The sequence below is a fragment of the Phasianus colchicus genome, unplaced genomic scaffold, assembly GCF_987193195.1.
Source record: "Phasianus colchicus unplaced genomic scaffold, bPhaCol1.hap1.1 HAP1_SCAFFOLD_59, whole genome shotgun sequence".
Lineage (NCBI taxonomy): Eukaryota > Metazoa > Chordata > Aves > Galliformes > Phasianidae > Phasianus > Phasianus colchicus.
The window spans coordinates 183,186-210,865 of record NW_028325235.1 but is presented as its reverse complement, the minus strand read 5'-3'; the positions used below and the strand labels follow the sequence as shown (position 1 = coordinate 210,865).

The 27,680-nt window shown below is 44.7% G+C and overlaps 1 long non-coding RNA gene and 1 pseudogene across 3 annotated transcripts; both read left to right on the top strand.

Annotated features, from left to right (window-relative positions):
- Positions 1-791: 791 nt before the first annotated feature.
- On the top strand, positions 792-22,012 carry LOC149911701 (E3 SUMO-protein ligase RanBP2-like; annotated as a pseudogene). The gene is made up of 21 exons (XR_016462951.1): positions 792-882; positions 8,162-8,268; positions 8,648-8,793; positions 9,082-9,274; positions 9,862-9,952; positions 10,703-10,910; positions 11,421-11,599; positions 11,689-11,865; positions 12,530-12,653; positions 13,034-13,192; positions 13,567-13,704; positions 13,792-13,929; positions 14,138-14,317; positions 14,404-14,487; positions 14,978-15,116; positions 15,290-15,387; positions 15,904-17,141; positions 18,478-18,651; positions 19,367-19,501; positions 20,419-20,596; positions 20,839-22,012. The product of XR_016462951.1 is annotated as an E3 SUMO-protein ligase RanBP2-like (transcript).
- A 2,259-nt stretch (positions 22,013-24,271) lies between these two features.
- LOC149911700 (uncharacterized) lies at positions 24,272-26,616 on the top strand. Of its 2 annotated transcripts, none has more exons than XR_016462930.1 (3): positions 24,272-24,435; positions 24,933-25,036; positions 25,405-26,616. It is a non-coding gene; the product is annotated as an uncharacterized LOC149911700 (long non-coding RNA). The 2 variants fall into 2 exon arrangements; XR_016462931.1 differs by having other exon boundaries at positions 24,910-25,036.
- Positions 26,617-27,680: the final 1,064 nt, after the last annotated feature.

Below are 27,680 nucleotides of genomic sequence, written 5' to 3'. Positions count from 1 at the left end.
GACATTAATAAGAGCAGCTGGTTTGAAGAAGTAGAACATCATGGATTTGTATTCTGTAACTTATCCTTAGAAATAATGATCTAAGAAGTAAAATACTAGGTATGTTAGCGGCATGTTTTAAAACATTATTACTGAATTATGTGATTAATTCTTTCTTGCAAAACTGAATAGTTGTTAAATGGTCCAAACAATGCGAGTATAGTGTGTTAGGGATTAGAAAACATACTGTAGAGTTGTTCTGTTAGATAAGAAACTGCCAGCAAGAGAAAAACAGATGTAGCAAACATCAGAGAAGCCAGGGCCTCTACACAAGGCCGGACTGTCTCACTCCGTGAGGAGCTGGGACATGACAGGCAGGCACCAAGATAGCACAGAAACATAAGCTCTTAGTTGTTTAATTACCCCTAGCATTTGTGCCCTTTACACTGGTCACTGTTCTGGTCATCCCTCTGTCCTCGCACAGAGATAAGCTGGGAAGGAGGACAGAGGGGAGTGTCTTGGAGCCCGCCTGCGGCACCCTGAGGTTCCCACAGAGTGGGACAGCTCTGCTTCGTGCAAAGGCCCTGGCTCCTTGAAAGCGTGTTCAATGTGTTTCACTTCTGCTGGCCTAACGAACCACCTCACAGCGGGTTTCCCAGCTCAGAACACTACACCCACATCGCTTAGGACATCTAGAGCCTACCGCAGCTTTGTGAGAAAGGATTTCTCACGTAACTCGGTAACTGCGTTTCTAAAGCACGTTACTAAGGTGCGCACGGAACTTCTACTTTTCACATCAGCTGTTTCTAAGGATGCGCCACAGCGCGCTTCTTCAGATCAACCGCCCTTTCCAATACCCGACGCAGAAACGACGCTTCCGCTCTCCGCGGCGCGTCGCTACGGGTGAGGAGAGCGGCTCGGTACGCCTCACCGCGCCGAGCTCCGTAAGACGCGCGAGGGCAGGCCGGCCGAGGACGGGACCGGCGGCGCGCGCAGCCCCTCGCGGCGCCCGGCAGCCCGCGCCGAGCGGCCCGACGTCCCGCGGCTCAAAGCGCCGCCACGCGAAGCGCGAACCGGCCGCTCGGCGCCGCGCATGCGCCGCCCCGCCCCGCGCTGTGACGTCGCGCGTCGCCGCGGTCGGCAGGGAGGGCGTTCCGCCGCGTGCGGCGGGGAGCTCCCTTAGCGGCGCGCGAGCGCCAGCCTTCCGCCGCTCCCTCTCGCTCGCTCCCTCTCCCGGCCATGGCACGGCGCACGAGGCCCGAGGTGGAGCGGTACGTCGCCTCCGTGCGGGCCGCCGCCTCCTCTCCCAGAGCGGTGAGTGCTGCGGCCCGGCCGGCGCCGCCGGCGGCGCTCCCTCGGCCTTCCCCGGGCCGCGGTGGGGGCCGCTCCCCGCCCGCCCCGTCCCTCCGCCCCTCCCGCGGGTGCCGGGCCCGAGGGCGGGCTCCTCCGGCGGGGAGTCGAAGCCGAGGGAGGCTGCCGGCGGGCGGGCGCGGAGTCGCCTCCTCGGAAACGCGGTTCGCCGCAGCTGCGCGCCTCGGAAAGCCGCTGAGCCCTCGGCGGCTTCGGAAGGAGCCCGGCGGCGGGGCGGAGTTCGGCTCCCTCCCGTTCCGTGGGCACGGTCCCCGGGCTTCCGGCCTTCCCTCTCTCGAGGAGCCGGAATAGGGAACGCGTGCCGTTCGGCTTTGGGCTCGTTTGGCCGCTGTGCGGCTGCTGTTGCCGTGGGTGCGACGGCGTTGTGAAACGCCGGCAGGAAGAGAGGGAGAGGCGGGGGGAAATAGCTCTGCTGCCTGCGTTGGTGGCTGGGCAGCCGGGTGATCCCCTGCTCTCTGGAACGACTGGCTGTGGAGCGCTGTCGGTGATGGAAGTAGCTGCTGGTCTTCCTGTTGCGTTGATTTTGGAGAGGAGGGTTGTGCGAGGCTGCCGGCGTTTCTTTTGAAGTTCCTTTCCAGCCCCGTTTACGAGGAGGCGGGGCAGGCGAGAGAGGAAGGTGACAGAAGCATGGACAGGAGGAGCTTGATTTGTGGCATTTGTTTTCTTCTGCAACGTAGATAGGTTGCAAGAGAAACAGCTTGTATGTAGCTGACCCCATTCTCCTCTCTTTAGTCAGAAGTGTGCTTGTGAAAAGTAACAAGTGTGAGGACTTGCTTTGCTACTAACCTCAGTTTCGCTTTGGTAGCCTTTGCCAGTTACTGGGAAGAAATGTTATGTTCTTACTCCTGTGTCTTTCAAAAACAAAGCCCAGAGTACAAGGAGTGAACTGGAGCTGATAACTGTGAAGACACTTTTGGAAGTATTATGCACCCCTGGAAAGAAGGGTCTCCCTACTCAATTACTTCAAAAGTACTGTATATTTAAAATGTACCTTTTGGGTTTTTTTTCTTCAGAGATCGTTAAAAGGATTCTTTTTTGCTAAGCTGTACTTTGAGATAAAAGAATATGAACTTGCTAAGAGGTAATAAACATTACGTATGTTGTTCTTTTCTTTAAAGTGTGATGGGAAAGCTAAATGAAGTAGAGTGGAGAAATGAAGACCGTTGTCATGCTGTTTTAAGGTAGCAGCAAATGGGAAATGTGGTGCCATTTAAATCTTCCTAAAACGGCAACTTAAAGCATGGGTAGTTACGTGGTGCTGTAAAAACCCATCCGGTAGAAATGTCTTTTATGCCATTGTGTTTGACCCTACCTGTAGGGAGGTGTGCTGCCTCCCTGGGGCAAGGGTCAGGGACATTGCTAGGAAACTTCCTGGTCTGATTGGCCCTTCTGATTATTACCCATTATTGATAGTTCAGGCTGGCAGCGATGAAGTCGCTGAGAGAAGCCTGAGGTCTATCAAGGAAGACTTCAGGGGACTGGGGCGGGTAGTTGAAGGAACGGGTGTGCAGGTGGTTTTTTCTTCCCTACCTTCAGTGGCAGGGAAGGATACCGACAGCATCCAAAAAACCCGCCTCATAAATAAATGGCTAAGAAGTTGGTGCAAGCACAGGAACTTCGGTTTTTTTGACCACAGGGCAATTTACTCTGCGCCTGGCATGATGGCTGCAGATGGAAGTAGCCTGTCTCCAAGGGGTAAGAGGATCCTAGCCCAGGAACTGGCAGGGCTCATTGAAAGGTGTTTAAACTAGGTATGAAGGGGGAAGGGGACAGAATGAGGGCCACTGGGGTTGAGCGGGTAGTTCGTGGCTCAAAACGGAGTTCGATGGGTGAAAAGGGTGGAGTTCAAAGGGATGGAGAGAGGCAGGGGGGTGCTGCTTCCCTAAAGTGTCTATACACTAATGCACGCAGCATGGGAAGTAAACAGGAAGAGTTGGAGATCTGTGTGCGGTCGCAAGGCCATGATCTCATTGCGATCACGGAGACGTGGTGGGACAGCTCGCATGACTGGAATGTTGTCATGGAGGGCTATGTGCTTTTTAGGAAAGATCGGCTGGCGAGGCGGGGTGGTGGAGTTGCTCTTTATGTGAGAGAGCAGCTAGAATGTATTGAACTCCACCTGGGGGAGGGTGATGTAGCAGTAGAGAGCTTGTGGGTGAGAATCAAGGGGCAGGCTGGTATGGGTGACACCGTTGTGGGTGTGTACTACAGGCCCCCTGATCAGGAGGAGGAGGTTGACGAGGCCTTCCACAAGCAACTGGAAGTAGCGTCGCAATCCCAGGCGCTAGTGCTTATGGGGGACTTCGATTATCCAGATATTTGCTGGAAAAGCAACGTGGCCAGGCACGCGCGGTCCAGACGGTTCCTGCAATGTGTCGAAGACAACTTTCTGATGCAGATGGTGGAGGAACCGACGAGGGGAGGGGTGTTACTGGACCTTATTCTCACAAATAAGGATGGGTTTGTTAAGGAAGTAAAAGTTGGGGGTAGCTTGGGTTGTAGTGACCACGAGATGGTGGAGTTCAAGATCTTGAGTGGAAGGAGCAAAGCAAAAAGTAGGATTGCTACCCTCGACTTTAGGAGAGCCAACTTTGATCTCTTCCGGGACCTACTTGGAACTATCCCGTGGGTTAGGGTGTTAGAAGGTAAGGGGGCCTGTGAGAGCTGGTTGGCATTTAAACAGCTCTTCTTCCAAGCCCAGGATCGGTGCGTCCCTGTGAGCAAGAAATCAGGAAAGGGTGGCAGGAGACCTGTGTGGATGAGCAAGGAGCTCATGCGCAAACTCAAAGGGAAAAAGAAGGTCCATGAAATGTGGAAAAAGGGTCTGACCACTCGGGAAGAATATAGAAATGTTGTCAGGGCCTGCAGGGATGCGACGAGGAAGGCTAAAGCCCACCTGGAATTGAATCTAGCAAAGGTGGTAAAGGATAATAAAAAAGGCTTTTTTAAGTATGTTAACAGTAAAAGGAAGTCTAGGGAGAATGTAGGTCCCCTACTAAGTGAGGAGGGTGTTCTGGTAATGGGGGATGCTGAGAAGGCGGAGATACTGAACGCCTTCTTTGCTTCTGTCTTCAGTGAAAAAGCTCCCCCTCGGGAATCCCAGGCCCTGGTGGTTAGTGAGAAGGTCTGGGGAATGGAAGACTTCCCTTTAGTCAGGGAAGAGGCGGTCCGAGAGCGCCTAGGCAACACCAATGTTCATAAATCCATGGGACCCGATGGGGTGCATCCACGGGTGCTGAGGGAGCTGGCAGAGGTGATTGCTGAACCACTCTCTATCATCTTTGAGAGGTCTTGGAGAATGGGGGAGGTGCCTGAAGACTGGAGGATAGCCAATGTCACTCCGTTCTTCAAAAAGGGCAAGAAGGAAGATCCAGGTAATTACAGGCCAGTCAGCCTCACCTCTGTCCCTGGAAAGGTGATGGAGCAGCTTGTGCTGGATGCCATCTCCAGACAACTGGAAGAAAAGGAGGTTATTAGGAGTAGTCAGCACGGGTTCACCAGGGGGAGGTCGTGCTTGACCAACCTGGTAGCCTTCTATGATGTTGTCACTGGCTGGGTGGATGGGGGGAGAGCAGTGGATGTAGTCTACCTTGATTTCAGCAAGGCATTTGACACTGTCTCCCACGACATCCTTATAACGAAGCTGAGGAAGTGCGGGATAGATGAGTGGACAGTGAGGTGGGTTGAGAACTGGCTGACTGGCAGAGCACAGAGGGTCGTCGTTGGCGGTGCAGAGTCTGGTTGGAGACCTGTAACCAGCGGTGTTCCCCAGGGGTCGGTGCTGGGTCCGGTCCTGTTCAACATCTTCATCAATGACCTTGATGAGGGGATAGTGGCCACCCTCAGCAAGTTTGCTGATGATACGAAGTTGGGAGGATTGGCTGACACGCCCGAAGGCTGTGCTGCCATTCAGCGAGACCTGGACAGGCTGGAGAGCTGGGCAGTAAGAAACCAGATGAGGTTTAACAAAAGCAAGTGTAGAGTCTTGCACCTAGGGAGGAATAATTGCATGCACCGGTACAGGTTGGGGGATGACCTGCTGGAGAGGAGCTCTGCGGAGAGGGACCTGGGTGTCCTGGTGGACGACAGGTTGGCCATGAGCCAGCAGTGTGCACTTGTGGCCAAAAAGGCCAATGGCATTCTGGGGTGCATTAAAAAGAGCGTGGCCAGCAGGTCGAGGGAGGTGATCCTCCCCCTCTACTCTGCCCTGGTAAGGCCTCATCTGGAGTACTGTGTCCAGTTCTGGGCTCCTCAGTACAAAAAAGACAGGGATCTCTTGGAAAGAGTCCAGCGGAGAGCCACAAAGATGGTGAAGGGCCTGGAGCATCTCCCCTGTGAAGAAAGGCTGAGTGAGCTGGGTCTGTTTAGCCTTGAGAAGAGAAGACTGAGAGGGGACCTGATCCAGGTCTATAAATATCTAAGGTGTGGGGGGCAAAGTGGCGAGGCCAGACTGTTTTCAGCAGTGTGCGGAGACAGGACAAGGGGAAACGGCCAGAAGCTGGAGCATAGGAAGTTCTGCACCAATGTGCGCAAGAACTTCTTTACGGTGAGCTGACGGACACTGGAACAGGCTGCCCAGGGAGGTTGTGGAGTCTCCTTCTCTGGAGATATTCAAGACCTGCCTGGACGCCTACCTGTGCGACCTGGTGTAGGGATCCTGCTTTGGCAGGGGGGTTGGGCTCGATGATCTCTGGAGGTCCCTTCCAACCCCTACGATTCTGTGATTCTGTGATTATGTGTTACGTCCTTCTTACAGTTCCTGTGAGCTACTGCTTTATTTAATGAAGGCCAGTGCTTGCAGGCAAATATGCAACATCTGTACGTGTAGCAATAATGTTGTGCCTTACTTGAAGATCTAGATCAAGCCCCTTGAACTAAATACAGCTAACTGTCCTGTATGACAGATTAAAGTCCCACGTTAGCTGCAAGGTGTGGGGGGACTTGTAATACTGAGGAATACTGATCCTTCTGGTTTTTCTTTCTTTCTTTATTTACTCTGTAGATATACATCTATTTATCTCAGTGTCCGAGAGAGAGATCCCAAAGCGCACAGGTTTCTGGGACAGATCTACGAGGCTCAGGATAACACGGAAAAAGCTTTTGGGTGTTACAAGGTAAGCACCTCACTTACCTCCCTGATGTCCTGCTTTATTCCTTTGTAAATGGACTTGATCTTTGTGCTTCCTGCTCTGATAGTCTTCTTCCCGCTGCCCTTTGGACTAAGAATCTTTGAGCCCTGTAGAATTCTGCAGTAGGCTGCTGCTGAAAGACTGGGCTGAGAGTGTTTTTCAGTTGCATTGTTTGTTTTCTTGTTAGCGGTGGGCTGTTTGTTTGTTTGTTTCCTCAGAAGTAGAGGGAATGGGGCAAATACAGTTCCGATTAGGTAAGCATATAAATGTGAACTTCACAGTCTGTGTTTCATTATTCGGGCACCGGGGAGGGAGAGGATACACACAAAAGTCTTGTTGCCAGCACAGTGACTGAGTGCCATCAGTCTTTGTGACTTAATTCTGTTTTCCGGAAGCCTCCGTATTAGGTTAGGCTGGAGATACCCCTGGTCTGGCTGTCTGAGTAGAGCAGCAGCGGGTGGTAGAGGAGCTGGTTTTGACATTGTTTCTCTTATGGTGTTCTGAATTCCAGCAGTTGTCTGGGTGTTACAAACCAATGGTGGCCTTCTTGAAAGGGAAAAAGGCTTTTCTTAAAGTAGTGAGAAAGTATTTATTGATAGTTCTAATTTGACTTGCTGGGTCTGTTTAATGGGGGACATGTTTGACATGTTTTCTTTCTTGTTCTACGTGGACTGCAAGATCAAGTTACTAGTAACCTTTTTTCTTACGTGTATGCATGGGGAAAACCAGCATTCTGTGGAGCTGAATCCAATGCAGAAAGATCTTGTACTGAAGATTGCAGAGTTACTATGCAGTAACGACATCACTGATGGAAGAGCAGAGTACTGGGTTGAGAAAGCTGCCAGGCTCTTCCCTGGGAATCCTGCTGCTTACAGATTGAAGGTAAATTCCAGCTTCTGATCTCTGTTCTGTGCCTAGAAGAAACCTTAGTTGCGTCAAGCGATGGGAAAACCATGGTAGTAATATTATCCAAGAGGTCAAGATTAGATAGGTTAAGTATTGTCTCTATTACATGACTACACTGCTTTCTGGTTTTTTTTTGAGTTGAAAACTGTCAAGTGTAGGAGATGCTGTTATTCCCTAATACTGTGTAAATGCTTTCAGTCATACAATCTCACTTTTGTACAGGTGTTAGTTTTCTGGAGCACAACTGCAATTAAATCAAAGTCTTGAGAGGCTTGTGCTTTGGGATTTTTTGTGTGGTTATGTTATTTTATTTTTTTAGACAAGCTGTTCTGTATTGACGTGTGTCATCTTTGAACCAGGTGGTTTGACAGTCTTAACTTAGCATCTAACTTAGCATCTACAAGATGCAAACTCTAAAGCTTTGGGTTTTTTTTGTGTTTTTTTTTTTCCCTCACTTCTAAAATGTTTGTCAAACTCTCTGTAGCACCTACCAGCTTTCCAGAGCAGTTTGAGTAATGTAGCCTGTAATGGCAATGAGAAAACAGTCAGGTAACGTAGTTGCTGAAGAGGCTCTCGTAGAGAATGAAATTTTAACGTGTTGCCTTCGTATGTGATAGGAGCAGTTACTGGAGCGTAAAGGCGAAGATGGCTGGAATCAGCTCATTGATATGATGCAAACTGAGCTCTATGCGAGACCAGACGATCCCTACCTTAACATCAGACTGGTTGCTCTCTACCGTTCAAATAAGAAATTAAGAGATTAATAAACAAATAAGAAATTAAGAAATTAAGAGATGCTGTGCTTCATTGTCAGGAGGCGGAGAAGAAAATACCTGTAGACTCCAGCTTGGAGTGGTGTTTGTGCGTCATAAAGACATTTGAGGTATTTAATCATGTTTTGATCCTGTCATAATCTCCCATGTCCTTGAAACCGGTGTTATTCTCTTAGTATCGTTACAATGGCAGCTAATTCTCAAGTGGCTTAACTCCTTTAAATGTAATGTCTGTGGAAACAGTGATTTATTTAGGATTTTCTTAAGCCTTAAAGCGTTGTTTAGTTTCTAGCTGAGGTATTAAGTTAGATACAGCAGCTCCATCAGGGAGGGAATTGCTGAGGCAAATAGTTCCTGGAACATTGCTGCTGAAGAATACGTTAACATCTCACCTGGGAAACTGGATTATGTAGCAAGAAGTTCTGGAGAAACTCTTGCCTTCATAGAAGGATGGCAGTTCCTCATTCTGTGATGAACTTGATTCTTTAGGAATATCTTGAATCAGTACGAGACTTGGAGGCTGATAGAAATAATTGGAGAGCTGTCAAGAAGGATCATCAGCTGGCCTATTCTAGCTTGGTTAAAATGACGCTTGCTTCTAGAGATGTTTGAGAAAGCAGAGGGGCCCTTGAAAGGTACTCTTTTAACTGTTCTGCTTATTTAAAAAAAGAAAAAAAAAAAGAAAAAAATTGAATATTTTTTCTGGGTCACCGAAATTCTAGCAGGCATCATTTTCAGTGAGTAGCTGTTTTATGGATGGAAGAGGAGTTCCTCTGTACTAACTGCAAAGAGCAGATGTTGCTAGGCTTGATCCGCAAGCTGTGTCTGAGCTAAAGGCCTCAGAGAAGACTCAGCGATAGGGGTCTAGTATAAATCCTGGGAGACCAGGACTTGGTTGAAAATGAATCTTTTCTATGTTCCAGTTTTGATCGTGTGCTTCACTCTGTGAAGCCGTGTGCGAATGGACCTGATGAGCTGTCTCGTACCTTCCTTGAAATGAAAGGACACTTCTACATGCACGCTGGAACTTTCCTGCTGAAAACCGCCCAGAACAACGAGGCACAATGGAGAGATGCATGTGAACTCGCAGCATTGTGTTGTCTGAAAAGTTTCCACGTAAGTCACTGTTCAGTTTGTGCCTGTAATTGTTGCAGTTCTTGAATGCTCTCACTGTATGTGCGCTGAACGCCTGCATTCCAAAAACTAACTACTGTTTTTGAGGCTGTCTCCTGGCCAAATCTTACCCTTCCATACTTGTTTAAAAGATTTCAAGTAGTGTGAAGAAAATCTCATCTGTTTCACTTGTCAGAAGTAAAGTGACTAAGGGCTAATGAGTGTGTTTCCTATAGGCTATTCCCTTCTCTGTAATGCAGCTAAAATAACTAGTATTAAGGTTAGTGGTATGGGGGGGAGGGGAATGACCTGAGTAGCTCTCATATACTAATTGCATAAGCAGCAGAGCTTGATCAAGCTTAATTCTTTGCTTTATGGAATAAAATCAGCTTTCCCTTTTGCACAAGTGCTTGCGTTCAAAACATCGCTTTCTCTTGTGCGCTCTTACAGCTATTTGCAATTGTTCAGTTACTCACCTTGTGTCCTTTTCAGGAAAGAAACAAGCTTGTTTCCTAACTTTTAAGACTAAATGAGGGTGAGTTGTTTTTTGTTGAGAAGAAGCTGTAGCAGTTCTTTTCTTTCTTTGCCAGATTCCTAAACCTAAGTCAAAACTAATAAGAGGAGATCGTGCTGGGCAAGATGCGCTGGAAATGTTGGCCTGTGACCAAAAAAGCCAGTCTGGTAATAAAAACTAAGAATTATAAATGTTCAATAGTTCCATTTTATGAGCAGTTAATGTCAGAGTTAATGGCTTGTTAAAGAGCACACTTGGTGTCTTGGAACATGCTATCAAACGTTCTGTATTTTGGCTACGTATGAAATACAAAAGAGCGGTTTGATCCTGACACGTAACGGGCTTTTTCTTTTTATTTCCAGGACATTAAGATAGAATTTAACTTTCAGTGTCTCCGAGTCTGCTGGTTTCTGCCTACTAATATACTATTTGTAAGCATTGCTAGTCCCAAGTATAAAAGAAAATATTGCTCCTTTCCTGTCGCTTTTGTTCCCTTCTTTGTTCCAACAGGTTTGGTGCATTTTTTTCTTTTTTTTTGGTGAAGCTGAGGTAGTTGTTTTCAGTCTTCATTATCCTGTGGGCTCTAGGTGAAAACGAAGAAAACACCGGGCATCAGGCTGAATTGTTCCTGAATAGAGGAGACTGACAGCTACTTATTTTGAAGACAATTGCAGTGTCGTTGTAATAAAAATACACAGTAATTCTGGAGAACTGGATTTGAAAATGCCTTGGGACTGCTGTCAGCCCATATGCTAAAAGGGTGACTTAATTATAGGGAGAGTGTAAGTTAGAAATTTGTAAATATCATAAGGGGAAGTCTGGATTCCCAGCCTAAAGCAGCAGGAACAACCCACTGCATCAAATATTGTTGTCCTTGTTTAAGTTGAGTGTTCTTATGTGACATTACGTTTTTCTAGGTCATATGTTGCTGAACTTAAGCCACGGCAAGGAAGACTTCTTGAAAGAGATTGTGGAAGCTTGCAAACAGAAGTGGTTTATTTACATTGTTTGAAAGCCTGTTTGGGAGTGGAGCTTCTAAAGAGAGGTCTTTTCTCGGCACAGATGATATGGGAGATGTCAGTCCCCAAGCACCAGAGCAGGGAGAACTGAGTAAATGCGATATTGGTAAGAGATGCTACTTAAACTCAACGTAAGCATGACTCTGTATTAGAGGTTCTTCTACAAGGGCTTCATTTGCCACAAAAGACAAGTGTCTGTAATAGCTGCTCATGGTTGCCCTACTCAGAGGGTGCTTTGCAAGAAGTTTCACTTTCAGCTGTAGCTGAGGGGCAGTATCATCATGCCAGGTTCTGAAGAATTTCTCACTTCTTGCTTCCACACTGTTGTATTCAAGTCTGTTCTGACTCATTTCCAATTGAAGCTGGAAAGTGCTTGTATGCTGATGAGTGCTGATAGGAAGGCCCACATTATTTATGTGTAATCTATGAACACAGGTGACAGGCATAAAAATGAAATAATTCCAGGATGAATTGTGAACTAATGATATCTTCCCATTTTTTAGGCTTAACTTGATGATGAAGTCTGGCTTTGAATTTGAGTGTAACAGGAGTAGAATGATACCTTTCCTAAGGAGGACGCAGATCCTAGCTTCTTACAACCCTTGTTTTTGCATAGGTGCTGTTCGGATGCACAGTGGTAGTCTCCAGCACCTTGCATGGCTTGGCTTGCAGTGGAATTCCATGTCAGTGTTATTCCCACTGCGCAGATCATTACAACAACTTTTTCACTTGCCCCAAGAGACATCGAGACTGGAAACAGATGCTCCTGAGTCCATTTGCCTGTTGGACCTTGAAGTAAGCAAGCTTCCTAAGTTCTTAAATGCATTTAAATGCCTGTTTTTTGCTACCTAATACCTTCTGTTTGTTTGTTTTCACCAAAACAGTTTTTTTTTTTACTCGGGATGGTGTTCACTAGCAACTTAGAACTGCAAGAGAAGTTTAATACTCAGCGTGGCACACATCAACCTCTGTTCTTACCGTTGCTGCTGTGCAAACAGTTCTGTACTGAAGCAAAGATCCTGGTGGGATGCTGTTTGTGCTCTTATGCAGAAAAAAACAATGTAAGGCTGCTTCAGTTTGGAAATATTGGAACCAACCTTCTAGATGGCTTCTGAACTGATTCCCATAGGTTGCGTAAAACTAGTTCCTTTTGTTTGACATTGTTTAATCAATGAAAATTATATAAAGGAATATTATATAATTTAATAATATTAAGATGTTATAATAATGAAATAAGCAAGAGAGTTAGGTGCAGCGAGACAAAGAGAATAAATAGGAGGCTTACCTGTGTCATGGGCTTGCTCAGGAAACTCCAGTGGAGTGGATCTTCCAAAGAGAGAGAGATCCTTCCCCACTGGTAGTGAGCTCTTAAATGGGTCTAGGAGAGGTGGAGCCAGGCTCCACCCCTTCCTGCAGCACAGCTGAATTGCTTTCACCTGTGCTCCCAGGGCTGACTCATTGCTCGCCTCAGGTGACTAATCAGAGGTTCAGGCTGTGACTCAGCAGTTCCCATACAGACGTCCTTTAAACGTTAAATGTTTTTTGCTGTAGGGGTGTGAGATGCTGAAGAACTTTGTAAAAATGGGCTTTACATTTCTGACAGTGCATTTGTAAAGAAGAGCTAGCTTAGGATTGAAGCTGCTTGTTATGTTCATCAAACAAATGACCTGTGAACCGATGAAAAAGAGGGAATACTAATTGAGGAATATTTCTTTTGATATTCAGACCAGACTCGGCAACCAAACTGAAGCTTCTTGTACAGCACGGAGTAAGTACTGTGTGAGCCCTGGAGAAACACGGCCTTCAGCCTGCCTTAATTATACACTGGGCAAGAAGCCTGCAAAAAACAGTACGTTAAGATTATCTGTAAATAAGTATCATCTGTTTTTCTCTAATTTTGCAAACTTAATAAGACTAAACAAAATCAGATGAGAATCTAGTATTGAGAACTGCTGCTACTAATTTTGATGGGATGTCATGCAAGGCAGTTGCTCTAGTCAAATACTCTCTACCTCACTACTTTCTTAACAGCACAAGTAAAAGCAAAGTTGTTTTTTACCTGTGTGTTACTTTCTGTGACTCTATAGAGACACCTCCTGAAATATGTCCCACACGTCAGAGAAAAATTCTTGGAACTTGTCAAGAAAACAACTGCATCAGAGAAGAATAAGTATGAATAACACTCTACTTAAATATTCTGCAATAGTTTGAATTTCTCTTCTTCAACAGGGCATTAGCCTTAACTCCCACGACCAGAAAGAATATATTGGAAGAAGCGTCTACTACTGGAAGACAACTTTGCTTAGCTTGAGAACTATCAAAAAGCACAGAAGTATTCCTGAACCTGCATATCGTCTCTTCAGACATTTCCATAGTGTGGACATCCAGGTACTGAGGGATTATTCAAAGATGAGAGTAAGAGGGGTTGTATGTCACAGGCTTACATATGAATTGTTAGCTGGTTGGTTTGTTTTTTGTTTCATTTGGCTTTGTGTGTTGATGGGTGGTGGTTGGTTTTGTTTTTTTGGGGTTTTTTTGTCACTGTACTGCTAATACTCAGATTTGGTAGTATCTTTCTGTTGAACTTCTGAGTTTTAAAACACTCTGATTGGAAGATACTGAACTGCCTTAATACCACCTCCTATTTGACTACTGTATGGGAACTGCTGAGTCACTACAACTACTTACTAGATGCTTACAGTCACTGACTGTTCCAAGTGTCCTCACTGTGTCATGTGACTTGTCTTTTGCTTTGGTTGTAGGTCTTCCAGGTTGCAGCCTATGAAGAAGAGGCACGTGTAGTTTTTGCAATGCTGGATGCAGCTGAAGGCAAAACTGATGATGCTTTATTAGCGTTTGAAGCTATTAAGAATGTGGTTTCATACTGGAATCTTGCCACTGTAAGTTTGTAAATTGCATTACCTCAAAATGCTTTTCTATTACTTACGTTCCGACCGATTATTCCTAATCCATATGCTGTTACTTAGCTTTACCAAAGAAAGGCAGAAGAGGTTGAGAGTGATGATATGTTACCAGAAGAACGCAAAGCCTATCTTGTTAAAAGAAAGCATTACCTGATGAAGATCATTGATGAAAGCTCCTCTGACCCGTCAGTAGCTGACAAAGTAAGTAAAAGAATTAATGCTTGTGTGAGTTGTCGTCTTACGTTAATGTTAACAGATGTAGGGCTTTCCTGGGGGAACAAAAACAACAAAAAACACCCAGAATTTCTGTGCAGAAAGCCTTGCAAACTGTGCAGCCGTAGATCAGAGCACAGCCTCTTGCTCTGAGGAAGAATTGCGATCATGACTTGCATTTCAAATACATTTCTAGCTGCCGGTATCTGTTAAAGCTGTAACGGAAATGCTGAATGCAGTGATCCAGGAGCTTGGAGAGAATGGTGAAGAGGGAAGTCTTGCCTCCGGAAATATCTCACCAGCTGCACACGTGGAAGTAAAATATTCAATTCCATCACCTAAGAAGTTCTCTTTCTCGCCAACAAATACCTACCAGGTACATTAGCCGGTTACTCTTCTAGGGAAGTGTTACGTTTGTATAAAAAAATCCAAGTTCAATTAGTTTTTTTCTTTTCTTTCCAGTTTTCTCCTAAGACTCTCTCTCAGTGGGCAGAAGATCACAAGTCCTTACTTCAAAAGCTGTGTCAGCACGTGGAAGCTTTAACGGTAAGCAACTTGAGTCACTATATTCGATGCAGAATGGTTGATCTTTTTGTTCTGGTAAGTACTTTGTGACCCAAGCATTGAACTTCCCTTACCAGGCTACCTCTTAAAACTCAGTGAAGAGAACTGCTATAAACATCTGCTTAAAGTGAGTTCAAGAGTAAAACTTTGTTGCCTACAAACTCTGATTTGGTACTCAGATATGGGAAGTAATCCTGAGGATTGTGCGTGCAGAAAGTTGTGCTTTCTTCAGCTTAGCTTCTGTCATCTTTGTTCTGGGTTTATTTCTAGCTTCAGGGAACAGTCTCGGTTTCGTAAAGCATGGGAAGATCATAGGTTATTGCAGCACTTAACTCATCTTTTTTGTGTGTGTGTCTCAGACCTTGAACATGCTTTTAAATAGCAGAGGAGCGTAGGGATCGTTCCTTAGGTTTCCTCCAAATACCGATGTAATACGTTTACATGCTCTCAATTGAAACACTGTCTTTAATAGAATGAAATACGGGAAATGAAACGTAATAGTTCCAGTGTAAATGTATCATCTCACTGCTGGCCTGCTGGAAGCCATGAAACAGATACAGTGTCAGATGGTTATCGGAGAGCACAAAATCTTCATGAAGCTCCTTTAAGGGGTAAGTTGATGCTGAATTTTTAATTGAACACTTAGCTAAACGGAGTAAGACTTCTTAAAATGTTTCTGCAGTGTTCTGAGATGAATGAGTAAAACTGGTCCCCTGGGAAAGTTCACTCAAGTCAGTAATCACAAAAACTGGATATAAGCTCCTTTCTTGGTGTTCCTTTTCAGTTGCTACCTCTGGCCCATCTGTTCACTGTAGCCAGTCACCTGCTTGTAACTCGCAGTATCTTCAAAGAACTGCTGCAACCAGTGTAACACCAACAAAGGTGAGGACATACGAATCCGCTCAAGCCATTTCTACTGAGGTGTTGAAAACAACTGGTTTTGTGTGTAGCAGGATATAACTGCGGTTCCCTAGAGAGCGTTTACTAAACTTGAGGTCTGCTGGAGACAGGCAGAAAGTTCCGTAATCAGCTAAGCTTTGGGATATTGGGTTTGGGAGAAACAGCCAGCAAAGCATGTTTTTAACCTGCTAACATATGTGCTCTGCTCGTTGTCTGCAATGTTCTTTTCCCCAAAATAGTATGGGGGCTTGATTTTTTTTTTTTTTTTTTTTTTTTTAATACTAAAGAAAAATGAGTCTATTCAGCTTACGCTTCTCCCCAGTCTGTATTTTCAGATACCACTCAAGTTTTGAACGTATGATTTTAGTTAAAACTGATTAGAGTTGAAATGTAATTTTACAGTACGCCTTGCTATTAAGAGTACATGTTGCATGGGCTTTAGCACCCTAATCCCTTTTCCTCCTTTTCCACAAGGAAGTAACGGTGCTTTTTCTTTAGGCACCTGTCTGTGGCATGGATGGACTTGCACCTCAGCAGCGTAGATATGCTCATCAACAAGCAATCCGCACGCCACCTCTGCGAAACACTTGTGCTGCTGTGTTTCCTCAAGACACATATGGCGCACCTTTGCATTTTGATGCTCCATCTGCTGGAATCATTTCGCCTCGTGGTGGTGGTGATCGCTACAACTACAGCCTTCCACAGGCAAGCACAAATCCACCACTGCCTGAACCAGGCTATTTCACAAAACGTGTGGTTTTAAAACCTCTAGAATCCAGTGTTAGTGCCGCACAGGACAAATTAGGATCTGCCTTTGCTAAAAAGGGAGGCCAGTGGAACTGTGACATCTGTTTAGTAAGAAATGAACCCACTGCCCCAAAATGTGTTACTTGCCAGAATACAAGCAAAACTAATTCAGAAGTATCTCTACAAGAATTTTCTTTGAAATTTGAAGGGAAAACATCAGCATGTACCTCTCAGAATCTTGCAGATGGTGAAGCAAAGCCTGCAGAGGAAGGATGTAATTTTTCAATGTGGATGCCTCTCGGTGGATTTAAATTTGGTATACAGGAGTCCAGTAAAAATACCGCTAAGAAAGATGATCCATCCAAAGAGCGTAAAACTGATTTGACAAACATGGATGAATAAGACAAAAATAAACTGCCTTCAAGTAGTGGAGTTACACTCCAGTCTGAAGAAACAGCAGACAGGGACAAGAGTGAGCACACCCGTGAGAAAGGCACGTTGGTAACATCTCATGTTTCTCGTACGAATGCAGCCAAAGCATCTCCTTGTGGTAACAACGCTGTAGCTGTGCTGGAGGAAGCTACCAGGGAGAGAAGCGACCTCGGCCATGGTGGCAATGCTTGTGATGCCACCGTAGAAGCTTTAGAGGTATCAAGCACCTCTGAAACGCCAGCAAAAACGGAGGTTTCTGCTCCAAAGTTTGTATTTAGATCTGAATCTGTCAGGAGCGTTTTCAGTAACAAAGAGACATTCCCGTTTGGGAATACTTCAGCCCCCGGCTCCCTCTTTGGATTCAGCTTGAATCGTCCAAGAAAGAGCGATGAAGGAACTTCAGCATCTCGGAAAGCAGAGCAGGAAAAAGCAGGAGTAGCTGAACCCCCCCAAAAGCTGTAGTGCTGCTCAGAAACCTTGGGAGAGCGAGGCATCCCAGCTGGCTCCTTCGGCACAGGGTGGGCCCTCCAACTTCTCGTTTAAAATCCTGGAGAAAGGTGAGTGTTAATTGAACCAGTAATTTATTCAAGTGTGCAGCTCATTAGTCAGTCACTTGTTAATGCTGGTCATTGTGTATTACTTCTTCTGTCTTAATAGTATGTCATTTCTTTCAGTTCTAATGCACGTCTGTGAATCTTCAAATCCTAGACTTTCAACTTGAGTAAATATGAAGTTGTAGTTCTTTGCACGTAAGAACAGAAGCGTGCCTTATGCAGGACTCAGTGCAACTCTGTAGTGAGAAAGGGAGTTGTGGGTAGGATTTTGGAATCTGTCTGAGGCGTCAGAGTTGATCTTAGTGTTGCTTTTTTTGTAGGGAAGGAGTTTGGTACTGCTAGAACCAGGAGATGCTAATATTGTTTAAACAACGAGGCGTTGTTTAAAATGTCAGGGTGAAGTGCTGACAGTGCATTTTTTGTGTTGAGCTGGCAGTTATTGTGTTCAAGGCCTCGCTCTGACTGGTAACCTACGAGAACAGCAGTTGTGCTTAAGCTTCAACTCGAATTATCCCTTCAACTAGGAGGCATCCTTCTTGTCTGCTTCCATTCCTTTCCAGTAACTTCATATCTGTCGCTTGAGCCTTTGTTTGTCGTGGTTTTTCTTCTTGTACTTCCCAGAAGTGTTGTGAAATAAGCTCTATTCAGTCTCTGGTTAATATCATCTGGAGTTCCAAATGCTCAAAGTTCATCGGTAGCACACGCTGCTGCTGACTGCTTTCCGTTTCTTACTTTCTTTTTCAGTCCTTGGTTTTGCTTTTCCTCTGTAGATGATACCCATATGGCTCTTCTCTGTGGTTGTATTTTGTTTGGCATATGGCCATCAATAATTCTTGTAACAGTATGAAAATGCTGACCTGTTCTTGGTCTGAGACTTGAATTTCAAAAGGAAAGTGTATAGTGCTACTAGAACCAACAGACAACATTTACAATATGTTTACAATATTTAAATTGAGAAAAACTCTCATCTTCCATTTGGCCAGTCACTCTTTCTGAGGCTGTGAGTGTCTGTGTACTAATAAAAGGTGGCACGTATTGAGCTTCCAGAAATATAAGTAAATGTCAAAGGAAGCTAGTATCTGTAGTGGCAGTTGCAAGATTGAAGTCTTCATTATTGCATGGAGGTTCTTTGATAGCAGCAGAAAACCCAAGTATGACGGATTTACAGTTCCTTGGTTATCCTGAATGAGTGTCTTTTTACATAATGATGTTATTTCAAAAGCTCTACATTTAAGATGTTCTGAGTATCGTTAGGTTACTTTATAATGTATGTGCCAAAAATGATCACGGTATTTAGCTGTCTTATCAGCTGTTTTCCACTAATTTCTGTGCTTTGCAGCAGACCCCCCAGTCAAACGTGAATGTGTTACTGCTTGGGAAACTAAATCTTCTGAGCAGAAGGCTAAAGGAGAAACTCCACAGGTCCCTTCTACGTCTGTCTGTGGCTTTAGTAGCAGTGCGGAGGATGCCAGTCCAGAAGGCTCTCAGAAAGAAGTAAAAACTCAAAGAAAAAGTACGAGTCAAGTCTTTACGAAAGTTTAGGCAATAAATTTGCAGTATTATTCTTAGACTATTTTCACTTAGTGAGAAATAAAGCGTCCGGCAGATTAAAAACTACTTGGCTTGTTTGACTGTGTCTCAAGTCTGTTCTGGCACTGGAACTATGGTACTACTAAGAACTTAAGTTTCTCTGGGAGAGAAAGGAAACAGCTTTGCCTCCTAAAGTAGAAACAGCTTTGGCTAGTAGAATTCCTCCTAGCAGGTATGTAAGAGTTAAGTGATTTCAGAGCAGTTTCCAAGGGAAATGGTGCTTGTTTTGGAATCATACTGCTTCAAAGGTACTTCAGTCTCTTGTTGAGTCAAAGCTGTGTGTGTTTTGAGAGTGATGAAGAATGTCTGAAACCTTCCAACAACAATTCTTGTTTGTTTTTTTGTTTTTCCCCAGTTGTTCACTTCCCTTAATCCCTGTTAGTTAGCTGCTCTGAAACATTAGTAGCACTATAGGAAAGTTGGAGACTGAGAACTTACTATCATGTTTTTACTGTACTGCTGTTGTAATTAAATGAAGAAATTTATCAATTTCTGGAAGGGAGGGAGGGGAGAGAGAAAATGTGGCTTTTTTGGAGGGAGTCGTTATTCTTAGTGTCCAGACTTAATGTAGTTTGAAGTTTGTATCTTAGGCTCTTATGGCTTATTTGCTTACTGTTTTATTAATCGTACTGACTCAGTCTCTACAAGTAAGGAAGAATTACATACTCCATCAACCAGTGAAGCAACAGCAACAGTATTTGTGCAGTCAGCTGCCAGCAGCGGAGAAGCAGAATCCACAGAAACTGCTCGCGTGTCAGAGAATTTACCAGGAGGTGGTGATACAGCTTTTTAGGAAGTAGAACAACGTGCTTGAAGAAGCCTGATGTAGCTTTGTAAGGCTTAACTCACTTGTTCATGTCTGGATTTCGTGTTTAACCTTAGTATGCCTAATAAGAGGAGAAGCTTGCAATGACTGTAGTCTTCTAGTTTGGCTTCCTGTAAAGAATAGAACTTAATTGCAGGTTAGTATAATGACTAAGCAAGACTGATAGAGCACAAAAAAACAGTATGTAGTGTCCTTAAGTGGAACAGTTAATCTGATGAAGTCTGCAAAATGTTGTCTTCCTCTTTCTGCAATATCTTGTCTGCCTTTCCTCATCCGTTAATCATATTACGACGTCTGTTGTTTTCTTTCTTGCCTTGCCTGCTCTTTTTCTCCTTCAGAAATGCTTGTCTGTCACATGTTTCTCCAGTTCTTTCAAGCTTTTCTTTAACTGTGGAAGATGTGTTAATTGAAGGATGTTAAAAGGCAGTAATGTGCACATATAAAGTGAGGAGGATACGCAGCTGTGAGGCCTCCATTTATTATTTTCAGTTGATTCTTATTCTGATCAAATGCCAGTATTAAGTTACTTAGCAGCCTTCATAAGGGGAACACCTGGAATGCTAACAGTGCTGGGTTATCACTCAGCACATCATTCAGCAGACCTGAAATTTCACTGGGAAATATGCCGGCACACTTGATAGCTTAAAAATGAATTTCAAAGGCTGAAATCTGTTGGGCTCTCTCCTTTTGAGAAGGCAGGGCTGTTCGGTCACTTCAGTGCATGATGAGTATAGAGCTGTGGGTACAAAGCCACTGAAGAAAGGAAAACATTGAATAATTTTGGATTATGATGTCAGAATTGTAACAGTGTTGTTGGTGACAACAACTTCTGGGGAAATCACGCATTACTGTGCTGTGTTTTAGGTGGAGGTAGTCTGGAGAAGAAGATGAAGGAATTCCCTTCAAAGAGAGGGTGAAATTTTACAATTGGGCCAGAGATGCTGCTCAGTGGAAGGAGCGCGGTGTTGGAGAGCTCAGGGTCCTCTTCCATACACAGAAGAAGTGTTACAGGATCCTTATGAGAAGGGACCAAGTTCTTGAGGTGTGTGCAAAGCATGTCATCGCTAAAGAAATGAACTTAGTGCCCTCTGAAACATCGAACAGTGTTTTAATTTGGACAGCTACAGGTGATGCTGGTTAGTCGGTTGAGTGGTTTTTACAGTTCTTTTCAGTATCTTCTGTAGTTTGTTTGGCTTTGTTTTACCCTGGAGATTATACAGAACAAAAGCTGCTGATCTCTGGCTGCAGTGACTAGAGCTAAGGAAATCTCGGATTTGTTTTCAGATGGTGAAGTGAAAGTAGAGCAATTTGGGGTCAGAGCTAAAGTTCAAGAACTGGCCAATTCTTTTGAGAGGAGATTTGAAGAATGCCAGCAAAGCTTGTCAGAGCTGCAGAAGGGCCACCTCTCTCTGGCAGCGGAGCTGTCAAAGGACACCAACCCTGTTGTTGTGTGTTTTGTTTCTGCCAGTGACGAACCTGTAGGACACACAACCACGGAGCTGCTTTCAAATATTGTCCCTCGAACAGCTGAAAATTTCAGGGCCCTGTGCACAGGGGAGAAAGGCTTGTGGGTTCAAGAATACCACATTTCACAGAATAGTTAGTGACTTCGATGTCAGGTAAGCTTAATGTGAAGGCTTTTCATTGAGAGAAAAACCCATCTGGGCTGCAGCACTCCATGAATCCTGCCTGAAAGTGGGCTTTTCCAGTTCTTGAATGTGGTGAGAGTAGCCGAAATCAGCAGGGCTGCAGTCAGCAGCGATGCCTCAAGCTTTCCCGACACTTCTAGAGACCATCGCATTTTATTCTTGGAAAGCTATGACTTCAAGGGAATGCCACAGACTTGCATGTTAGACTTCGTTTCGTTCATACCTGTTATCTGCCTGATCACTTCTCTTTGGCAGCTGTTTGATCTGTAGGCTCTTCAGAGCCGGGTGTCAGCCTTTGGCAGCAGCAGGAGGCGGAGCTCCCGACGTATTGCAGGCAGCGTTTGCGCTGCTCAGGGCCTTGGCTGCAGCGTGCGTGCAGAGAACAGCGTGAGTGTTTGGCATGGCTGTGCAGCAGAGAATATGAAATGGTAGTTTTCTCACTTCCTCAGTGCCTCCCAGCACAGGACTCTGTGGTAGATCAGAAATTGCTGTGCGTGTTGGATTTGCTGTTTAGCAAGTGCATTCTCCTGCTGTATCTCTGTGTGTCTTTGTATTCTGCTGTACTTTGACTGCAGGAGTTTTCTCGCAGGAGGGTCAGGGCCATCCAAACTCAGTTCTGTTGTGCTTTGAGTATGGAGCTCTTTCAAGCCTTGATTCTAGGCCTAGTGGAGTAGAAGCCAACACTGTGTGAACAACAGTTGAAAAGTGTCCTTTTCTAGAAGAGGAGCAAGGTGATGTAATTCTAGCGATTCAGTTGCAGGCTTCTTTTAACTTTGTGTAGCATGGCATTTTACATCCTGTTACTATGTTTCCTACAGGTGAGTTCGTTATTGGTTGCGTTACTAAAGCTGTGAACAACCACTGGAAGTGCTTCTGCTGTGATATCTGCCAACAAGTATTGGCAGGAGTTGGATTCGTCAAGAATAACGGCAGGTGGGTCTTCACCCTTCCTTCTATCACTGGTAATGATGAAAATGGAATGAAAGTTGGGAGGGATGGTTATGGTTCCTATGGCTTTCCTGCTGAGATGGAGTAACCAAAGTGTCTTTTATGAGAAAAAGGTCTAAGAATGCATCACAAAACTGAGAGTGGATATCTTAAAATGTGTGCATAAAATATTAACTACTTGTCAACTTCGACACCGGATTTCCTGTCAAGTGTGTTTTGTACCTGGTGATGTTTCAGGATGAGTAGGATACACTGTGGTAGACACTTAAAAACAAATCAGATGCAGAAGTTTTGTCATTTTTAAATAGATTTTTATTTTCCCAACAGGGGTTCCCCAATTTGAGTCCAGTTTATCACCTTTTTCACTAATAAATGCGCTCATTTCAGTGGGATCCTTCATGGTTTTTTTTTTGTTTTTTTTTTTTTAAGTAAACTGTGTAGCCATTGATTTCATGCTTTTAATGCAATACACGTGGTTATGTAGAGACTTAGGGCCCGTTTTGCCATCCAGCTTCCAATCTAAATTTCTGAAGAGTCTGAGGGTAAACATGGGAGTGGGGCGGGATGAAAGACTGCAATTTTGCAGCACAGGGTGGTACCATAGGAAATAGGAAATCTGGGTGCAAATTTGCTTATAGCAGCAAAATGATTGACATTATTTTTCTAATACAAAGGGCAGAAAATTGGTTGTCTTCGGCTGCTTCAGTCATTATCTTGCCTATGTTCTTTGCTGTTAGTTGAGTTGCACAGTGTGTTTTTCTTTTCAGATTTCCTTCATCTCGTTTCATCAGCTTCTGCAGCTGCAGAATACATAGCTGCATGTTTTTACATCCCCCAGTGATGCATGGATGAGGGGGCATTGTAGGATATAACACACGTTAACTAGTTGTTTGCTTTTTAGTACAAAGGAAGCTATCATTTCATTATCATGGCAGAGGCTGATTTGAAGAACAACCTGTAGTGTTGTGTCAGCGGTATTGTCAGCTTATATTTTTCTTTCTCTGATGTTTGATATCACGGGGAAAATGCAGAGGAGTGCATTTTTCTTTCCTTCAATTACATTTAAGTAAATCTAAAAGAAACCTGTGCTAAGAGAGCCATAATGTAAGCCAGGCATGACTACAGCTTTCTAACCTGTTTGAGACAAGCTCCGTAGCTATTTTCATAGAGATTTGATGCATCCTACTTAGCAGGCTTTTCTCAGAATCAATCAAGCTTGTTTAAAAAAAAAATCATATTGAACTGTCGTATTTGATGCTGCTAAAGACATTATTATAGTATAAATCCTGTTACTGAAACAAGTGCTAAAAATTAAATGATCTCTACGGAAGCTCTCGAGTTGAAATTGTTCTATTCATGCTCTCAATTAATGAATTTTTGAACAGGAAGGAACTCACTGCTGATGCTCACAAACCAAAGAGAGAATAATTACATGGTTTACCTGCCGTGACAAAATGGGCGTCCCCATCTGTGGAGCACGTAGAAGACCAGTTGAAGGACGTGTGGTGAACGCTATGGGCAAACAGTGGCACGTGGAGGTAAGCATCAGCTGACACGTTGTCTTTCACAAGTGTAAAGGTTAACGTACTTACCTGGAATATCGCTGATCAGCTTCCATGAAAGGGTTAGAAAAGTGTGCAGCAGTGATCAGCAAATGCATCTCCTAATCCCATTTTCAACCTTGATGTGCCTGACCTTCCACTGAGAAAAGACCTCTGCCTGCGGAGCTAAAATCAGGAGATGTCCCAGGAAGCATTGCGAGGTCCTTGCAGAAGAAAATGTCACCAAGTGAGAAGCAGGATATATGGAAAGGCAGTAAAGTTCTGTGACAAACATAGTGCTAGTGGGCATTATAACATTTCTATGGCTTCCAGTTACTTGCCACGTAAGTATCTCTAAAGCAGTTTAGGTGACAGTTCATATTTCAAGTCTCTGTACAAGATTTACTTCTTTATCTTCCATTTAAGTTATAAAGATAAGCAGTCTAGTCCTTTTGTTGTGAAAATATCCTGTAGCATGTACTTTCTTCACAAGATGCAGTGGTGCTGAAAATGTAATCTTTGTCATTAATAACGTATCAGAATCACTTCAGTGCATTTTTTTTTGTAACTTTTTCCAGGACCACTCAGACCCACATGAGAACTCCCTGGACCCTACCAGACCCTGCTGGGCCATTTCCAGATCAGCCCAGGGACTCCTCAGAGCTCTTGGGCCCATAGTGGGAACTTCCAGATCCTTCCATGGTGCCACAGGACCAACCCGGGGACTCCCTGGACATCCCAAGGTCACAGAATCACAGAATCGTAGGGGTTGGAAGGGACCTCCAGAGATCATCAAGTCCAACCCCCCTACCAAAGCAGGATCCCTACACCAGGTCCCTCTGGGATATCTCCAGACTCTTCTGGTTGAGTCCAGAAGATCCCCCTGGAGCCCCCAAACCTCTCTAGGATGTCTCATGCAGATCCTTCTGCATGATTCCAAGGAGGGATAAGGGGAGATAAAGGAGGGTGTGGGTGAGGAGAGAAAGGGGTCAGTGGTGCTTTTTTGGTCTGGAAAGGGGGGTTGTGTGGAATCTAGGGGGGGAAGGTGTGAGTGAGTGGGACTGCTGTGGGGTGGAAAGGGGTTCTGGTGATGGAGGGAGAGGTGGGATGGGGAAACTGGGGAGTTGTGGGGAGCTTCTATAGTAAAGGAAGTCTAGGGGCAGAGAGTGGGGGATGGGGGGGAAAGCAGAGGTTCTGACACAGTGCCTGTTCAACAGCTCCCCTCTGTGTCCCTTCCCAGGGAGAAACCACAATTTGGGCCTGAATGACACTGGGCACACAGCTTCCTTCTTAGCTTGACGTCAAGACACCTTGCTGACACAGATCTTCTGTAAGAGATGCAAGGTTAGTTTGGAAATCCATGAGCTTCTCTAAGGTCATGCGTTACATCAAAGATCTAAAGGTAATCACAGAATCATAGAATAGCCTGGGTTGAAAAGGACCACAATGACCATCTAGTTTCAACCCCCTGCTATGTGCAGGGACACCGTCCACCAGACCAGGCTGCCCTGAGCCACGTCCAGCCTGGCCTCGAATGCCCCAAAGGATGGGGCATCCACGTCCTCTATGGGCTACCTTTTAAAATGCCTCACCACCGTCTGAATGCAAAACTTCCCCCTGATATCTAAACTAAATCTCCCCTGTCTCAATTTAAAACCATTCCCCATTATCCTGTCATTATCCACCCTCGTAAACATCTGTTCCCCCTCCAGTTTATACAGTTTATACGTTTCCTTCAAGTCCTGGGAGGTCTCCCGGAGCCTTATCTTCTCCAAGCTGAACAAGCCCCGGTCCCTCGTTGCACCAAGAATGCTTCGGCGGCTGCATTTCCCTCGTCCCCCACCAGGGGGGACTTCACTGCACTTCAATGCACTTCAGTGCATTTTTTTTGTAACTTTTGGGTTGAAATGTTAAAGACAGTAAAAGGAATGTTATTTTAGTGATCTAAAAGTACAAAACAATAGTTGTAATTCTTATTTTCAGGATAGCTGGGCTAATCAGAATCTAGTTGCTCTTCAAGCTTAGTGTTGCTTATGTTGAGCTGTTTCAAGCTTTTACAGATGTTTAAATGAGAGCAGCTAATGACACCCAGTTTTCCCCAAGAACATAAAGACGACTTGCCACTCAGGAGTAGTGGTTTAACACAAAGCTTTTGAATGGCGTGGTCTTCCTTACAGCTGCAGTTCTGAGATGACCGTGTGTTAAGATGAGCTGCATCAAGCAGCTCTTTCATCCAGTTGCTGAAGACTAACAAAGACTAAATTTGTCAGAGGACAGCACCTAGCATTTAAAGAAGAGGTATATGTAGTTGTACCGTTTCCCTCCAGACTCCCTTGACTGTGCAGTCCAGCACCATAATGGATAGACCTTTATTCTTTGGAAGCCAGGTGCAAGGTGTTGTGTACACATCTCTGCTTGGATAAATAAAGGAGGATTACATTTGGGAGTTCTGCAAATTTGCAGGTGGATCCTAAATTTGTCAGCGATGAAGGGCAGGTGATTGAAATATGCTGGCATCCCTGCAGACAATAAATGCCATGACATGATTAGCAACAGTATTGCAGTCAGGATAGAGCAAGAACATACACCAGGCAAGAGTTGTGTGTTGAGTGGATGTACAGATGTTCAGCTGGATGTTTACTAAAAATGCGTATGTGACTCTTCATTGCTGGATTTCCAATGCTCAGATGTTCAGGATTAGGGAAGCAGCAAAACAAAACCATATTTGTAGAGGGTGGAGCAGATGTAAAGAAATATTTTCATTTTTAATATCATGAAGACATTTGTAATTAGATGACGCAAGATTCAATTGGAAACCCAAATCAGACTTGCCATCCTTCTCCTTTTATTTCAGTTTAAATAAAACAGGAAAGCTATTGAGATACATTTGAGAAATTACCGTCAATAAAATCATTGCTTGAAAACTTTGTTTCTCCTTCCTCTTCAGCTGTTTTGTTTCCACTGCAGTCATGATTGAAGGAGATGGTAAGCAGTTCTCTAGCTGTTTTCTTAGCTTAGTTACGTTTTGATGAAAGTTCTTTCTAAAAGTGGAAGGAAGGTCCTTTGTTAAATCCCTCACTGCTCCCATTAGACCGCCAAGAGGTCTCTCTATCAGACATCAGGATAGATGTGATTAGTCAGAGGCCAAATGGGAAGAAGACCTTACAGCAGCTGTTTTGTGATGATGGAAGATCAAACAGGAGCTAAAGAGAAACCTTTTAGTAATAACCAAAGGCCAGAGATGCTGGGAGATGCAGAGGAGGCTTCCTGCCCCACCGGCTTTAAAAAGGGACACATACCGCTGTGAGGGTGACCACATAGGCATCTCCCCAAATGAACTTAGGGATCCATGACCCAGATTTGTAAAATATTTAGATACTGAACAATTTAGGTGGGCTTTGTGAGGGATTATTTTTTATTAAGTGCCTAGCTTCTATTGTTTCAGTTTGGTTCCTGGAGATATTCACCTATCTGTCACAGGCACCTGTCTTTTGAAAACAGAGACTGATGATAATTGCACAAAACCAGGAAGGGATTGTACCTGGAAAGATCTGTCCTGCAACGGCATAAGTGCAAGTGTCTTAATTTTGAGGAGGAGAGATTGTTTGGTGGGCTTTTTGGACTGTCATCAATGATGAAATGCCCTAAGGCAAATCATTTCACGTGCGTCATGCCACGTTATTTTGTCCCTAGCTCTACAGCTCCCTCACCTAACACTGTAATACACATCTTAGCCTCACCTAGGCCAAATCCATTCTCAAAGCGGGAGGAAGCCTCTGGTATACAAAAGGAGCCATAAAGTAGCTCATAGTCATGTGGGTCATGTAGTCATATAGGGTGAGACCTACGTTCCAGAAATGCGCTTTCCCCACACTTGGGGACTGGGCTGGACCTCGGCGGCTGCATTTCCCTCGTCCCCCACCAGGGGGCGCTGCTCCCCATCCAGCTCAGCACGCACCCTGCGCTCACTTCCAGGGGGCGTTCTCAG